Here is an 18,000-nt window from a genome sequence, read left to right on the forward strand (position 1 = left end):
CATTCTGGGGGGTCTTTGTTGGGACTGAAGTGATAAGCTCCACCTCGTGACCAAGATTTTTTTTTCTTTTTTTTTGGTAGGAGGAGCATGAAATATAGGAATGACTCCCCCCCTCTCTCCTTCGTCCTTCTAACTGACAAAATTAATTAAAACACTTTTTCCTCTCATAACATAATATATACTGTACTTTAGCTGAAAAAGCAAAATAGTTTCTACATTCTCCTTGTCTTTCATGCGTATCAAACATACGTTGCGAAAGGGGCCCGTTCCTGAGTCTGTTCGTGAATCCGGGTTCTGCACTCGGTAAAGTCCCCTGGCGGTAACCAAGGTCGAAAGCGGCAACCAGAATTGATAAAAAGTCGTCGTCGGATTAAACTGGCAAGTTTTTGGAATGTCTTGATAACTATCGACAAATAATGAGAATAATCTGGTCTGAGAATAACTTCGTGCGGCGGTAGTAAGGACAAACTATCTGATGGTAGCAAGAATGAAATCGCGTGGCAGCAGTAATAATAAAATCCCTCAAGCGATAGTAAGGATAAACTAGTCTGGCGGTTTTGGAGCTTGTTGTACTTCTTTTACCTTAACTTGGCCCAGATTTCCCTCCTCTCGTATCTTATTTCGCGTAGCTCCGTGGTAAAAAAAAAAAGGACAAGTTTAAGGTTCTCCATTTTTTCACAGTACTTCTTCATGATCAGCATCACATTCAAGTGTTAATCTAATGTTATAATCCAGCATTCAAGATGGAGATATAACAGTTTTAGGCATAGTTAGAATAAAACGAGTATAGACACTCTTCCTTAGCGACTGAGTTTGCGTATTACAATTTAATATGGTGCTGGAGAGGGACTCCTTCACGTGGTGACACCAATATGGCCCGGCAGTTCCAATGACTACTTATAAGAAAGTCCCTCGACTTTTTCCCAGTCCCTCGAAAGGTGGAATGCGGACTGGAGGAGTGGAGCTACTTCAACCTGCAGTTCGCTGAGTTAACATTCTGATTGACTTGGGGTTACCGTAACTAAACTACGTCATAATAATCACTCGTACTTTATTTATATTCCTCAAATATTGTTACAGTTTCCATTAATAACATCTGTCTATCCGTCTATGGCCAAACGCCTTAATCCCGCAAGGAACTGCCACAAACAAACAGCCTCCACGCCGACTGTCCTCTGCCATCTGTTTGCCCTCTCTCCAAATCATTCATCCCTGTCTCATTCTTCCATCTCATATGCAGAAATAACCTCACAAGGAAAAGGTAGTAGGGAGCTTCCTAATCCGGAGAGGATACCACTTCTAGCAAGGTATTCACGTCAGCTTAGGCGGCTTTCTACCACCTCTCTCTTACCACTCTACTTCTGTGTGTGTTAATATATATTGGGGTAATGTATGTAATCTGTGTTAACATTAAAAAAAAATAGTGCACATTATTAAGGTGTGATATGTAAATTAAATCGCTAAGGAAATGGCGATTGAAACCCTCCTAAAGGGACAAGAACATGACCCCACACCCGCAGCATAGCAATACTGACCTTACATTGCAGGCGGCACCGCTTTATAATGATGGTAACTGCCTCTTGCTGCGGAAAATCAGTTTGCAACACATAACACTTTGCAACTTGATCAACACTTGGAGACTTGGAGTGTGGTGTGACGGTGTTTGGAAGTGTTGTGTTGTGTGAGGTCAGCGTGGTGTGTGTGGAGGTGGTATGAAGGCGGTGTGATGTGAGAGTGGGTGGTATGAATTGCTGTATGAGGATGTGGTGTGTGTGTGTGTGTGTGTGTGTGTGTGTGTGTGTGTGTGTGTGTGTGTGTGTGTGTGTGTGTGTGTGTGTGTGTGTGTGTGTGTGTGTGTGTGTGTGTGTGTGTGTGTGTGTGTGTGTGTGTGTGTGTGTGTGTGTGTGTGTGTGTGTGTGTGTGTGTGTGTGTGTGTGTGTGTGTGTGTGTGTGTGTGTGTGTGTGGTACTATGGTGTGTAGTTGGTGTAGTGAGGGTTTTGTGGTTCTGTGTTGTGGATGGGTGCAACGGTGTGTGCTTGGTATGGTGTGTGGGTGTTTTGGTGTGTTGGTGGTGCGTGGTGTGGTGTGTGAGCGTTGTGGTGTGTGGGTGCTACAGTGTTTGGGTATTGTGGTGTGCTGAGTGGCTTTTTTAGTGACAGGGTGATGAAGTATGTGTGCTTGTTGTGGTGAGAGGATGGTGCGGTATGGTGTGTCGATGGTGTGATGTGATCTTGTGTATGGGGGGTGTGGTGTGGTGTGTTGGCACTAAGAAGTGAGGGTAGTGAGGCGTTTGGGTGGAGTGTGTGGTTGGTGGGGTGTGATGTGTTGGCACTAAGTAGTGAGGGTAGTGAGGCATTTGAGTGGAGTGGTGTGTTGTTGGTGTGATGTGTAAGTAACTGCTGTGGTATGAAGTGTGGGGTGTGGTTACTGTAGGGTGTGGATTGTGTGGTGTGGGGCTGGAGTGGTGTATGAGTGGGCTGGTGCGTGGGTGTTATGGTATGGTGTATGGGTGCTGTGGTATAATCTGTGGGTTGTGTGACATATTGATTTTGTATTGTTACGTTGGTTTGGTGTGTGGGTTGTGTGGTGAGTGGCTGGTGTGGTGGTGCGTGTGGTTGCTGTGGCATATTGGTGGTGTTGCGATCTGTTGGTGCCGTGATGGGTGGCGGCTGTAGTGTAAAGGTGATCTGGTAAAATTGTGGCTTGGTTAAGTTTGTGAGTGGATTCTTGTGGGGACGATATGGTGTGCGGCTGTTGTGGTGTGTGGGAGATATGATCTGTGGGAGAAGTGGTATGCTGTGTGGCTGGTGCAATATGATGGTTTTGTGGCGTGTGGGTGGGGTGTTGGGTGGTGAGAGAATTTTGGGTTGTGTGTGGGTGTTGTGATGTGCGGCTGGTACGGCGGTGTTTTGGTGCGTGAGTGGTGTGATTTGTGGTTCTGGTGGTGTATGCAGGCTGTGGTGGTGTGTGGATGACTTGTTGCACGGCGGTTTTCGCGGTCTGTGCTTGCTATGGTGTATGGGTGCTATGCTGTGGTGTGTTGTGGGGCTGGTGTGGAGTATGGGTGCTGTGTTTTGATATACTGGTGTTGTGTTGTGCTCTAGAGTTGAGGTGACGTGTTGTGTGGGTGGTATTATCTGTGAGTGCTGTGGTGTGAGCGTGCTGTGGTGTATAGGTGCTGTGCTGCAGTATATTGGTTCAGTGGTGTGATATGAAGCAGCTGTGGTATATTCATTAGGTGCTGTGGTGTATTCAGTGGGTGTTGTGGTGTGTTCAGTGGGTGTTGTGGTGTGTTCAGTGGGTGATGTGGTTTGTTCAGTGGATGTTATGGTTTGTTCAGCGAGTGTTATGGTGTGATAGTGCTTTGGTATGGCGCCTGTGTTCTGTGGTATGAAGTGTTCAGCTGCTGTGGTGTGTTCAGTGGGTGTTGTGGTGTGTTCATTGGTTGTGTTATGGTCAGTGGCTGTGAAGTATTCAGTGGGTGTTGTGGTGTGTTCAATCAGTGCTGTGTCTTCAGTGGGTGTTGTGCTGCGTTCAATCAGTGCTGTGTCTTCAGTGGGTGTTGTGCTGCGTTCAGTGGGTGTTGTGTGTTCAGCGAGTGTTGTGTGTTCAGTGGGTGTTGTGTGTTCATTGGGTTCTGTGGTGTGTTCAGTGGGTCTTGTGTGTTCAGTGGGTGTTGTATGTTCATTGAGTTCTGTGGCATGTTCAGCGAGTGTTGTGTGTTCAGTGGGTTCTTTGTGTTCAGTGGGTGTTGCCGTTTGCTCATTGGATGCTAAGTGTTCAGTTGATGTTGTCGGGTGCTCAATGGATGCTAGGTACTCAGAGGGTGCGATATGTTCAGTGGATGCTATGTGGTCGCTGGATGCTATGTGTTCAATGGCTGTAGTGGTGTCATCACTGGGTGTTGCGGTGTGTTCACTGGATGCTGTGATGTTATAAGTGGGTGTGGTGTGTTTAGTGGGTGTTGAATGGTCAGTGGGTGTTGTGGTGTGTTCAGTAGGTGTTGTGGTGTGTTCAGTAGGTGTTGTGGTGTGTTCAGTAGGTGCTGTGGTGTGTTCAGTAGGTGTTTTCGTGTTCTCACTGGGTGTTGTGGGGAGTTCAGTGGATGCTGTGGTGCGACAGTGCTTTGGTATGGCACCCGTGAACTGTGGTATCAAGTCAGTGTGTTGACCCATGAGTGCGGTCTGGTGCTCGGGTGCTGTGGAGTGCCGTTAAGGTGGTGTGGAGTACTTTACAGGCACTATGGTGTATTAGGGTAATGTGGAATGCTGCAAAAGTGCTGTGGAGTATGGGTGCTGTGAAGCGCTGTAAGAGTGCTATGAAGATGCTGTGTAGTGTGCGGGTGCTGAGGATTACCCTACAGGTGTTGTTAAGATGCTGCGAATTGGTGTCAGGGTGCTGTGAAACACTATGAAGGTGCTGGAAAGATGCAGTGATGTGGTATACAGGTGCTGTGAAGTGCGGAAAAAATGTCTTAAAGATGCTGTGGAACGGTGCTTGGGTATTGTGAAGGTCCCGTAAAGATGAGGTGATGTTCTAACAGGGTGTCGTTAAGATGTTGTGATGCGGAGTTAGGGAGCTGTAAATTACGTCCTGCAGGCTATTACTTCACAGCACCAACTCAGCAGTAGCACTCAGCAACACCTGCAGCACTCAGCAGCACCTTCCGCCAGCCACTCGCTCAGACACACCGTGGAGCCCTCAGGTGGTACCACCCTTTTAACATCTAGCCAGTGGGATTAAAAGGCAAAAACGAGAGCAAAAAGTCAGAAGCTAAATGCAAGGCAGTTAGCTGATGGGGTAACTGTGAGGCGTGATTGTCAGGTGGGTCGCATGCTTGTTCTAAGCGCTTAAGAGCGTTTGTAACACCTCTTCTCAAGCGATTTATCTTGCCTATTACACATCAATAAACTCCTGTACGTCACTGATGCAAGATACGTTGATACTGGGAAGATTTAAACAGACCTGGAGGAGGATATCACGATGTAATGTGCAAAGTAAATCGCTAAGGAAGAGGCGTTGCGAAACCTCCTTAGCCAATGAGAATACAGTTCCATTTGTTATTTACCAGAGGTGGCTCAGGTGGGGGAGGTATCGTACGTCAGGCAGACCCGCCCCCTCCCCCCTCCCTCACTTTCTACGCCCCTACCGAGGTTTCTTGCTCCCGCCGTGTGTGTGTGTGTGTGTGTGTGTGTGTGTGTGTGTGTGTGTGTGTGTGTGTGTGTGTGTGTTCTATCGTTAGCCACTTGGACAAGGCTAACGGGAGTGTGTGAGCTGGATATTATTGTATACCCCACCTCCCTACCCTTGCGTCATTCAGTTCATTTGGTTCACATATCTGGCCGGAAAATTCTGAAGGAAAAAAGTGTAAGTCGGGGTGTTACGGTAATCCATGGTCCCTGAGAGGAGTAAAGAGATGTAAAACCTCTCATCTCTTCTCTCAGCACTCAGGTTTGATAGATAGATTGATCGACAGAAAAATCAATACGAATAGATTAATAGACAGATGGATAGACAGATACACAGATATAGATAGATATAGATAGATAGACAGATAGAAGGGGAAGGGACATGGGTTGCATCGTTGAAATTTTTGTCGATATTACCTGTGCATTCAATCTATTCATCCCATCCCTCATATACAGAAGTAAATGAAATGGATATCCATTCACTCACCATCCAGTTCTTGTTTTATTTACTGGGGAGGTGGGGGCCTGGGACTGGCCTACCCATTCGAGACACTTATGGCATGTGGCACAAGTCACCCGCCCCAGAAGGGCACTGTGTGAACAATAAACCCCGGTCACTCTTGGATAGTACCCCTTACTGGTCACATCCGGCTGAAGCGTCTTAATCTACTAGACCACCACTTGGACAAGGCTAACGGATATTATTGTGCCAGTCCAGTTTGTTGTCTGGTTATCACTTAGTGTCAAAAATGTTTATCTGGCGTATGGGTAGGATTTTTCCTTTTTCAATTTGTTACTCAGTGTTGAGTCACCTGGACGTGAGAGAATGGATGGTAGGAGCCCCTACCTACCACCATGAAAATTAAGACATAAAATACAAGAAGCGTTGCCAAGGCACAGCAAACCCGTCTCCGGCAGTCATTTTTCGTGCTGACGTATAAACACAATATGATATCCAGTCAAAGATGTCACATAGCAAATTTGGAATAAACTGATTGAAAACTGACGATTTTATGCCAATTTAAAATTTTAGGCCCGGCCCATCTGACATTAACCCCCCTACCGCTAACTTGGGGGGTGACCCTTCCTGATGTGATGAGGCATGTTACAGGATGCAGATTTGATACTCCTTTAGGTTTTGTTTTCATGTCCATATGACGAAATTGAAAGGAGATATGGCAAAAAGGCGATATTTTACCAGTATTTTTTGTATTTTTTTACATTTTTTGGGCCTACAGCCTGGGCCTTGGCACAATTTGGCTCCAAATTGAATCAGGTGATCAGGTGTAATTTCTGTCGAAGTCGCACCAGTAGTTTTCGCGTAAAATTGTTTACAGCCAGCCAGTCAAACAAACAAACAGACAAACCGAGTGAAAATACCCGTCCCCGAGCCCCTCCGGGACTGGGACGGATAAATAAATAATGGATATGAATGCACAACTGATCTTGACCGCCTTGGATGATGACGGAGAGCATCAAGGGACAACCAATATTATCACGACATCACTGCATGCAAGGACCAAAAAAAAGAAAAAAAAAAAAGCAAGCCAAGAAGCAAACCAATCACTGCAGTACCCGTTTTCTATTTACGGGCGATGCCTATGTGGAAGGACAAAGGCACAATATAAACAAGCGTACCGTCATACACCTACCACTCTCAGTCTCCTGTACTCGTTCTCAGATGAATAAAATCGCCTGACGTTGGCTGGATAAAGTACTAGAGTTACTTCGACAATGAGAGGGTTAATGATAATAATGTTAACACCCAGGCTCCTATGACTCTCTCTAATGAATGGTCTGGCTTTAGCAGGAACAGAATCCAGACAGTGAGAAAGTTAATGGTAATAGCATTAACACAGGCTCCTGTGACTCACTCTCAGCTGAATAAAATCGTCTGGCGGTAACAGGAATATGATACCAGACCTATTCCGATCATGAGAGAGTTGACGATGACGTATTTAGCTTTTTCTTGCTACCTCCACATCTCTAAGTTAGGAAAGACCTCTCGTACTGAAAGGGGTGGATTTCTTTCCCTAGCTGCTTATAAGTTTAGAGATGGCATTAATAATACAAATAAAAATGATGGTAATAATAATTAAAAATAATAATAATAATAAATAGTTTAGAGATACTACTACTACTACTACTACTACTAATAATAATAATAATAATAATAATAAAATAAAATAAAATGCTAGAACTGAAGGAGTTAACTCACTCTCTTCTGTAGACTCAGGGTAACACGAGACGGTTTTATCAAGCTGAGAAAAATCCCAGCAGCCAAAGGTTTTATCACTGGCTTTTTCTTTTCGGTGTTATGGACACACTTAAATATTTCAAATTTTATAATCAAAAGTCTGTAATGTACGTACGTACGTCTCGGGAGGACCACGCGTTTTTTTTGTTTTTCTTCGGAAGCACTTTTCGAGCTGAAGTAGTTACCCTTTCAGCACGACGAGATGTTTAGTTGAATGAAGTAATCTGACGTTAGCCTGAACATGAACCCTAAATAGCCGGGCTGAAAAGGTTGCTCCATTCACTACGACTGTGCCTGTTTAAGCTTATTCATGCCTCTGCCAGTCGATTTGGTTCGGCTATGGGGGAACCACGTAGCAAAATGGTTACTGATTTTTTTTTTTTTAATCTCTTCATTACCAGCCATCTCTCCGAAGCTGAGTAAAATCGAGTGGTGGCGTCAGGCCTTCAGGACCGTGTACCTAGTTGGTTTGGGAGACTTCGTAACGCCTTTTCCTCGGCAGTTTATTTTACGCATCACACTTCATTAATCATCACGTATGTAATGACGCAAACTGTCAATAATTAGCAGATACACGTACCATGCAAGAGAAAAGACTGAATATGGAAAATAAATCTCAAAGAACGAGGCACCTCGAAGTCTCTCGCGCCAAGCAGAATGCCGACTAAAAAGACATCATCGTACTGAAGGCATTTATTATCCAGGGGACCATGGTCGTCAGTTTGATTTATACAGCAAGTAACCAGGTAATCGAAATTCTGTTAAACATTTCGAATCCTGCTGACTCATTGTTTACTAGATCCATCTCAAGACTTTTTTTTTTTTTAACCTGAGGGGAGTTCTAACATTGAGAGGGTTGGAAACTGCCTTGATTAACCTTTAGGATGGTGGAAATTCCCTCAGCTGAATAAAATGGTGAGGATTTGCCCTGAATAGTATACCTAAGTGCGTCCATGGCTACGAGGGTTAATGATTTGCTATGAATTAACGCGCATCGTGTCTTGTTGAGATTAGTCAAGCTGTTTCATTCATCGCACGCGAGGCCTCTGCTACTGAAGGGTTAAGGAACACTTCAGCTGCTCTGTCTCTGCTACGATTTCTCTCAGCTTAGCCGCTTCAGACCGGGACATATTTTTGCCGTTATTGTTGTTACTGTCATGCTATTTTAGTCAATTCTCGAAAAGCCTCTCATACTGAAGGGTCGTAGGTAAGGTCGCGTTGTTATGATCATTAAAGACTTGAAGAACATTAGTAGACGGAAACTGTATGATACCACAGGTGAAGTGGTTGCCGAAATTGTTTGGTAATTAAAATGTCTACACGCTAATGTGGGTTTTCTTTAAATCACCGTATTGAAGGGGCTAATGAAGGCTATATTTAATAAGGCTAAATCTACCTCCAGTTCGATAAGATTTTTGCAAGGTGAATAAACCCATATGGAAATAACAAGAGTGCAATATTCGTATAAAGTAAGTCAGCGGATTGCAAGGGTAAAAAAACTGTTTACATCAGGTACTGACATTTAAATAGGGATAACATTTAAAACGGGGAAGCTCACCGATTCTGCTCCCCTCCCTTCTCCCCGACTCTGCGCCCCCTCCCCCGCCCTTCTTCCCGACTCTGTCCCCTTTCCCCTTGACTGTCCCCCATTCCCTCCCCTCCCTTCCACCCCGACTATGTCCCCTTCCCCTCCGATTGTCCCCCCTTCCCCCCTCACTTCCATCCCGATTATTCCCCAGACGTCACTGGAGGATTCGGGTGGTAAGGAGATACAGTTACTATCACCCAGTGTCTGGTGAGTATTTAGTTCAAGGCTGCAGGTAAATATAATATCTTGGCAATAGAGTTGTTGAAGGAAGTGCTATATGGAATAGGTAAATGTATCAACACCATGAATTTATACCTTAAGCCACTAGACTGTAGGGGTAAAGAAAATTATTACATCAAGTACTGGCATTTAAGAATGGATAATGAATGAAAAGGGGAAGCTCACTGACAATGCTTCCCCTTACCCTTCCCCCTTTCGACTACGCCCCTGACTTCATTGAAAGATTCGGGTAGTAAGGAGATACAGTTACTGTCACCCAATGCCTGATGATTATATTCAGTTCAAGGCTGCCGGTGAACGTATTATCTTGGCAATACAGTTGTTGCAGGAAGTGCTATGTTGGACAGACTAATGTATAACAACCAAAAATTAAAATAAAGTACGTCATCGGAATGAGTGGATGACAAAAAGGTGTTTACATCAGGCACTGACATTCAATTGTGGACAACATTTGAGACTTTGAGGTAGAGGGGATTCACCGACTCCCCTGCCCCTCCCCACCCCAACCCCTATTATTTCCACTACTTCACTGGATGATGTGGGTAATAAAGAGATACAGTTACTGTCGCTGAGTACCTGTTATTATTATTTAGTTCAAGGTTGCAGGCGGACGTTGTGTCTTGGTAATATAGTTGTTGAAGGAAATGGTGCGCGAGATTCACTAATGTGTAGCATTACGTTACAGGTAAACAAAAAAAAATCAGGCAGTTGTTACTTAAAGAAAACAAGAAAACTACAACACTCACGATAAAAAGGGCAGTAGGTATAAAGGCGACACCTAATCCCACCGCCCTATCCCTCTCTTCCTCCTTTCTCCCGTGGTCTTTCTCTCAACAACGGGATGTCTGGAGGTCAGCAAGCTCGTGAGGGTGGGAGGGAGAGAAGGAGGGAGCCATTTCCCTCGCCCCTCCTCTTCCAGTGCGGTAAGAGAGTTTGGGGAGCTGAAGGGCGGGGGCGGGGAGAGGGCCAGGGGTGCCAAGTTAGCTTCTGTTGGCACTGGATTTAGCGAAATTCATATAAAGGTTCATTTTGATAGACAGCGAACTGAAATTTAGCAATATTCTGGAGAGTTTATCTTTAATTCCGAGATATGGTTGATGCTTAAGCATTTTTTCGTGCCGGTTATCTGTTTTTTATTTTTTGTATCGAGCGACACTGTAGCGCCTTTTGAGAGCAAGTTTAGCGTCACTAGTGAATTTTATGTGGCAACTCAAATAAGGCCGGACGGCAGTATTTCCCCGGCACCCACGAAGTTAGGACTGTACGAGGTTAGCGCTGGACTGAGTGGATACTTTCCCCGTCAGCTGTAAGTCGTCAGCCTGCATGTGTTGTGAGATTTGATTGCCGACAGTGTGATGACAGAGGTTCAGTTTCAGCGCAGAAGGACTATGAGTTCCTGGATGTGTCTGCCTGTATGGATCGTGAATGCACCTGTGTTCACCTTTATACTTCAGATAATAATGAACGTCGAGTCCTTTCACGACAGTTATATGTTCTTTCAGTAGTTTTCTGTGGTTTTATATATATATATATATATATATATATATATATATATATATATATATATATATATATATATATATATATATCTCCTGTAAGATTTCGTATCCATGGTTTTTCGCTGGACACGAACTTAAGGCAACTAATTTTTACCTCCCCTCCTCAAAAAAAAAAAAAAAAAGTATAATACCTTGTGCTGAATGAAGAATGCAGTGTGTGTGTGTGTGTGTGTGTGTGTGTGTGTGTGTGTGTGTGTGTGTGTGTGTGTGTGTGTGTGTGTGTGACCCAGAACCGAGTAAGGGAGCTGTGATAACCTTCAGGCACGGTGACGGTGGGGAAATGTGGGAGAGGTGGGTGGGGAAACTGTGGTGGGGGAATTGTGGGGGAGCTGGGTGGGGACTCTGTGGTGGGGGAATTGTGGAAAGGTACTGCGGTGCGGGGATTGGTGGAAAATGTGGGGGGGGGGGAATGTGGGAAGATACTGTTGTGGGGAAGGTAAAAATATGAGGTAGGTGGGGAGAGTGTGGGGGGGAGAAACTGTGAAGGGGGAAGCAGGAAATATACTGTGGTGGTAAGGGTGGGGAAATGTGGGGGGAGTAGGGTCAAGGCTGGGGAAATATGAACTAGTGGAAATGAGGGGAAACCGTGAGGGAACATACTGTGATGAAGTGATGGGTGGGGGAGGCCGTGGAATTGTGAGGGGAATAAGCTGTGGTAGGGCAGTGGGTGGGGAAATGTGGGGGAAGTGGTTAATGGGGGATAGAATGTGATGGGGTAGGTGGGTGGGGATAGGTCTGGAAATTAACTGAAGTGATTATTATGTACCTTGGTGGGGATGGGAGAGGGGGGGGGGGACGTGTGAGAAAAGTATATTGTGATGGGGAGATGGTGGAATGTACGAATAGGTGGGGGTATTGTGAAGGGGAGGTGAATTAGTGGAAATGTGCAGTGGTGGAGAAGGGTGGGGGTGCGAGCAAGAGACGCAAGGAAAATGTGAAGAGAAGAAAAAAATATGTGAAGAAGGGATGAAGGACATGGAGGAGAGAAAAAAAAAGTGTGTGTGTGTGTGTGTGTGTGTGTGTGTGTGTGTGTGTGTGTGTGTGTGTGTGTGTGTGTGTGTGTGTGTGTGTGTGTGAGAGAGAGAGAGAGAGAGAGAGAGAGAGAGAGAGAGAGAGAGAGAGAGGATACAGTTAGGAGAGAGAGAAAAAGCGAAATCGCATTATCTTCCTTTTCTGGCTAACTCGTCCTTGTGTATCAACTTCAACCCTTTCGCCACCTAACTGTACCTGCCCTTACCTGCCTCTTAACTCCGTCAGTACCTGGACGCCCTTTCTTTTTTGTCTGTCCCCCCCCCCTCTCTCTCTCTCTCTCAGTCATGGTGTACGAAGCGCCTTTTTAATTTTAGCCATCCTATTCGAATGTGCCCTTTTCATTTTATTCATGGTACTCGATGCGCCTTTTTCTTATTATTCATGGTACGATGCACTCTTTTCATTTTATTCACGGTGTACGATGCTCCCTCATCATTTTATTCAGGCAACACAAAAGCAGAATTGTACTTGACTTCACTTACCTGCGTCGTAGCCATTAAGCCCTTCACTAACACGACGCTCTTTTCATTTTCTTCGTGTTTGCAATGCGTCCTCTTTATTTTATTCATGCTGAGCTATGCATACACAATTTTCCTTTACACTGAGGTTATCATTACACATTATTATTTATCTCATGAGTACTTCTCGCTTAAAAGAAGTTAGTTACAAGGTCCACTAAATCTTTCACCGTCATGGCGTCTATTTCATTCTTGTCCTTGCCACCTCCACGCGATTTTACTCAACTTGGGAAGGGTCTCTCTTACTGAAGGGATTAATGAAGGCTATATCTAATCCATCTAGTGCCAAACCCCCGCCTAAGGTTAATATAATCGTGTGAATGTAACAAGTATAATACCAAGACATCGTAGTCAAGCGTTTAACTCCTTCCGCAGGTGGCCAAAACACGACACCTAACTATGGTTCTGCTTTTTAAATGGACAGTATTCTCAGAGTAGCTGCCGTACACCATAATGCATTTCATGGTCATTTTGTCACTGCAGTAGTTTCATATCACTGGGCACTCTGTTGACAGTTCTACGTTTATGCCTTCGTGTTTATTTCTGGCATCTCCCATCTCATGTACTAATAAGTAACAGGCTTAGTGCGATGATGGTGATAATAAAGATGATTTGATAATGATGATCAAAGTGGCGATGATAAAGACAAAGAAAAAGTTTTGATGATGATGAGGTTGATGATGATGATGATAATGATAAGGAGGAGAAGGAGGAGGAGGATAACGATGATGATGATCTTAATAATGGTGACGATGACAAGACATGGTGATGCTGTTGATAATGATTGACTTAGACACTTCAACAATCGCTGTCCCATAATTCGACTCCGTACTTAGGCTAAGGTCAAATAAACCTTTCTTCGTGTACTTACAGGAAAATTTCTCTCGTACGGAGCCTAGAAAACTGTGAAACTGGGAGAGTATTGGGGTTAATTTCTCCAGCTGCTGATGGTTGCTGACTGGGGGAGGGAAGGGAAAGGGGAGGAGAAGGCGGAGGAGAGGGATGAGGAAGGGGGAGGGGAGGGGAGAAAAGGGGAGGGAGAAATGGAGAGCGGGTGAAGGAAGATGGATGAGAGGGGGGAGGAAGAATGGGGAGGAAAGGATGAAGAGAGAAAGAGTACGGATGAAATGGAGGAATGAGAAGGGAATGGTGGGGAAGGAAGGGAAAAGAAGACAAGAGCGGGAAGAAGGGTGGAAGAGGAAGGTGAGAGTGGTGGAAGAAGGAGGCAAAAAGAAAGAAAGTGGAATAATGGAGAAGTAGGAAGGACAGAGGATGAAAGGTGGAGAGGAAAAGGAAGAGGATGAGAGAAGGGAAAGGTGGGGGGAGATGGAGGAGAAGGAGGAAAAAGATGGAAACTAGGAAAAGGAGGAAAAGTGGAGTGAGAGGTGAAAAGCAGGAGTGGAGGAAGGGAGTGTGGATGAATAATGAAGAGTGATGGAGTAGGTTGATAAAGAAGATTGGTGAAATGAAAGAGGGAGAGGAGAAATGATGAGGAAAGAGGGAAGAACGAAGGATGAGGAGAGAGAAAAAAGGAAGGGCAAGGAGGAAGGCTATGTGAGGAACGGAGGGGAAGGAGAGAGAAGGTGAGAGAGGGACGGGGACTGGGGAAGGGGTAGGAGGAGGGTGGGAAATCTGGTGGAGGGAAGAGGGATGGAAGGTGTTAAGAGTATTCATTTCTGGTTTGTGTTTTAAGTTGATCAAGAAAAGTACAGGATTAGAATCTGTCTGTATGTCTGTCCCTGTCTCTGTGGCTGTCTCTCTCTCTACTTCGTTATGATCCTGTTCAGAAGCGGGCTTGAAACTTAGATAAAAAGTAGTTATTCATGTTTGGCTAATATTTTTTTTCTTTAATGCATTCTTGTCTTAATAAAAGAAAAGTAAATAAAACCCAATATTACTTGAAGCGAAAATTTCACAGATTCTCGCACTTGAGTTGGGGTGAATTAAATAGTTATTCATGTCAAACTTTTATTTTTAAGGCTTTCTCAAACGTTAAATAAAGCCGAATCGTACCCGAGCCCAACTGTCATTCTCCCAAGCTCTTACGTCACAGAAAAAACAAAAAATTTTACTCACGTCTCTCTCTCTCTCTCTCTCTCTCTCTCTCTCTCCCTCTAACTGTGCTAAGGCCGCAATCTTCATAATACCAGGTTCTCCTCACTCCAGCTGCGCCGAATTATATCTTAATTGCAGTTTAGCCTTAGTTTCCAGTGCTTTCCCCGCGTCAACATCAAGTACGTAAAACTGAATTGTACTGTACACGAAAATAATGAAAGTTATTATGGTCGCTCTTTTTCTGTAACTTGGGCGAATTAACTCTCTCTCTCTCTCTCTCTCTCTCTCTCTCTCTCTCTCTCTCTCTCTCACTCTCTCTCTCTCTCTTGGTCGATCTATGTATCTCTGTCAATCTATCTATATCTATCTATCCATCTATCTATGTCCTTTGATAATGCTTTCTCTCATCTATATAAATAAGGCTAAATCGAATCGTACTTTAACCGAAATCGTCAAAATTCAGACTTTTCTCAGGATTCAGTTGCGCCGAATCGTGTGCCTTACCGAACACGCCCTGGTGGTGGTGATGGTGGGGAAAGTTGTGGTAGGGAAAGTGATAGTGCCTAGTGACTGTGGTGGTGGTGGTGGTGAAGAACACTGTGAGGATGGTGGTGAGGTGGTGATAATGTGATGATGGTGGTGGTGACGAAAAAATATAATTGTGAGGGTGTGGTGATATTGGTGGTTGAGTTTTGAGGTGGTGGTGGTGGTGGTGATGGAGCGCTGGTGGTGGTGGTGGTAAAAAATATTGTGATGATGTGGGGGTGGTGGTGGTGATGCTGGATGTGAGGTGGTGGTGAAAAAATGTAGCTGTCAAGGTGTGGTGATACCGGTGGTGCAGTACTGATGCGATGGTGGTGATGGTGTTTGTATAGTGGTGATGATTGTGAGGTGGCAATGAAAAATGTGGTTGTGGTGTGGTGACATGGTGGTGGGGTGTTGTAGAGGCCATGGCGGTGGTGATGAAGTGTTGTGGAAGCTATGAGGGTGGTGCTGATGTGCTGTGTGTTGTGGTGATAGTGGTGGTGAAGAATACTGTGAAGGTGTGGTGGGTGTGGTGAAGAATACATTGAACGTGTGGTGGTTGTGGTGTTAAGGTGATTATGAAAAATGTGGTAGTGAAGGTGTAGTAGTTGTGGTGGAGTGTGGCTTTCGTGGTGGCGAGACAGAGATGCGTGGTAGCCTGTTGGAGAAGGTAGTGAGGGAGAATGTGGCTGTGAAGGTAGTGGTGGAGTGCGGTAGTGGTGCTGCAGTGTGGAGGTGGTGGTGGTAGGGAATTTGTGAAGAATGTGGCTGTGAGGGTGGTTGTGGTGGTGGTGGCTGTAGTGGTTTATGGCTGTGGTAGTGGTGAACAATGTAGCTGTGGTGGTGATGGCGGTAATGGTGATGAAGGGTGGTGAGAGTGAAGAAAACTGTTGTAAAGCTTGTGATGTAATATGTCTGTTTGTGATGATGCTCTTGTGGTGACGAGTGTAATGGTGTTAATGGTGGTGGTGCTTATGTAATGGTGATAAGAATAGTGACGGTAGTAATGTAGTGAAGGGTGAGTAGTGATGGTGGTGGTGTGCTGTTGTGATAGTGATGCTCGAGTGTAATGGTGACCGTGGTTATGTGGTGACTATAACAGTAATGGTGGCTGTGGTGATGGTGATGATGGGGGTGAAACGTGTTGTGATAAATATGGTTTGGTGGTGGTGTGGTGAAACGTGCTAATAGTGCTGGTGGTGATGCAGAAGAACGTAGTAGTGGCTGTAGTGATGAAGTGTAATGGCGATGAAGGTGATATAACAAAGTGTACTGCTAAATCAGAAGTGGTGGTGGTGGTGGTGGTGGTGATGCTGGTGGTGAAAAGTGTAGCAGAACAGTGGTGCTGGTGGTGGGAGTGATTGGTACTAATGAGTGAAGAGGTAGCAGACAGAGGTGAGCTTTGTTAGTGATGTCAACAATAAGCAGTGTTTTGTTTTCGATGTTAAAAAAGTACAGTAAGTAGTAATCCAACAGCTGAGTTTTGCTAGTGATGTCAAATATACAGTAAGTAGTGATCTAAGGGCTGAGTTTTAATAGTGACGTCAAAAATGCAGTAAGTAGTGATCCAAGTAATGTGCTTTGCTAGTGATGTCAACAGTAAGTAGTGATCCAAGTAAAGACTTCTGCTAGTGACGTCAACAGTAAGTAGCGATGCAAGTACTGAGTGTTGGTAGTGATGTCAAGGTACGGTACATAGGGATCCAGGCAATGAGAGCTTTAGTAGTAATATCAGCGGTATAGTCGAGAGTCAAAGTTTGCATACTACTCCACTGCGTCTACTTCACTCTTTGGCCTTATCTGCCGCTCTCCCCCTTGATTATACCAAAGAGAATCATTTATTGGCAGAAAAACATACCAAGCCTCTCTCACTTAGGAATATTAGCCAGCACAGAAAGGTGAGAAACAGAAGTGTATAACTTCTGCGAACTTTTCAACCCGACTGTGCAATAAATAATAAACCGAGTTATGGTTGTTGTGGTGACAGAATTGATCGTGACTGTTGTTTTAACCCCTTCAGCCCGGGAAAGTATTTTTCAGTACATTATTATTTCAAGCACACAGTTTTTAAAAGTTAAATGAGAGGACCGTACTAGTAAAGAGAGGTGCTGAAGCTTAAAGAAATCGTCTGGAGATGGTAAGAAAAAAACAAAGAAGACATTATCCGACTGAAGGAGTTAATGGTTGTACTGTAATGACGATGATGATGATAATAAAAGCAGTACAGGCGATATAGATGAAAGTGGTACAAATGATAAAGATGATGAAGGCTGTAAAGGCAACGATAACGATGATAAAAATAATAATGATGATAAAGGCAATAAGGACGGCGATGAAAACAATAAACTCTAGCTGTCCGTAACCAGCATTGTAATATCTGATGATGATTTTCTTTGTTGATGTTGTTATTGTTGATTAGCAGCATATTATCTGCCTTAATTTTTGGTAATGAGGGCACTAATAGTATCCCGTCTCAAGTTGATGATGATGATGATGATGATGATGTTGATCATTATGGTGGTGGTGGTGGTGGTGGTGGTGGTGGTGGTGGTGGTGGTGGTGATGGTGATGGTGATGGTGATGGTGATGATGATGATGATGATGATGATGATGATGATGATGATGATGATGGTGGTGGTTTTCTTATCCCATATCTCGAAATGACGATGCTAAAGATGAAGATGCTGCTGCTGATGTGTATGATTGTACGGTAATATTCCCCTCTCTCACGTCCGTCCGTTCGTGTGTGTGTGTGTGTGTGTGTGTGTGTGTGTGTGTGTGTGTGTGTGTGTGTGTGTGTGTGTGTGTGTGTGTGTGTGCGCGCGCGCAGCTTTCTACTTCACCTATAAAGCCAGAACACAACAACTTTCGAGAGGAGTTTTTGGATCTTATGATGCTGGAGTAAGTTGGTGGATTCTCTTCTTATCGATAAAATAGGGTGGAGATGGACGTATGAGAGAGAGAGAGAGAGAGAGAGAGAGAGAGAGAGAGAGAGAGAGAGAGAGTGCAAATGACACTGGAAATCCATATCTGATC

General features: G+C 44.5%; 1 long non-coding RNA gene across 1 annotated transcript in view; it reads left to right on the plus strand.

The window, feature by feature from the left end:
* The first annotated feature begins 10,514 nt into the window (after positions 1-10,514).
* The window catches only part of LOC145408619 (uncharacterized), a 58,432-nt gene continuing 50,946 nt past the window's right edge, over positions 10,515-18,000 (plus strand). The window contains exon 1 of the long non-coding RNA XR_013898961.1: positions 10,515-10,581. This is a non-coding gene — a long non-coding RNA (uncharacterized LOC145408619). The remainder of the gene's footprint in view (positions 10,582-18,000) is intronic.

This window comes from Coenobita brevimanus, chromosome 78, assembly GCF_032717465.1.
Source record: "Coenobita brevimanus isolate Jiangsu-jjx chromosome 78, ASM3271746v2, whole genome shotgun sequence".
Taxonomy (NCBI): domain Eukaryota; kingdom Metazoa; phylum Arthropoda; class Malacostraca; order Decapoda; family Coenobitidae; genus Coenobita; species Coenobita brevimanus.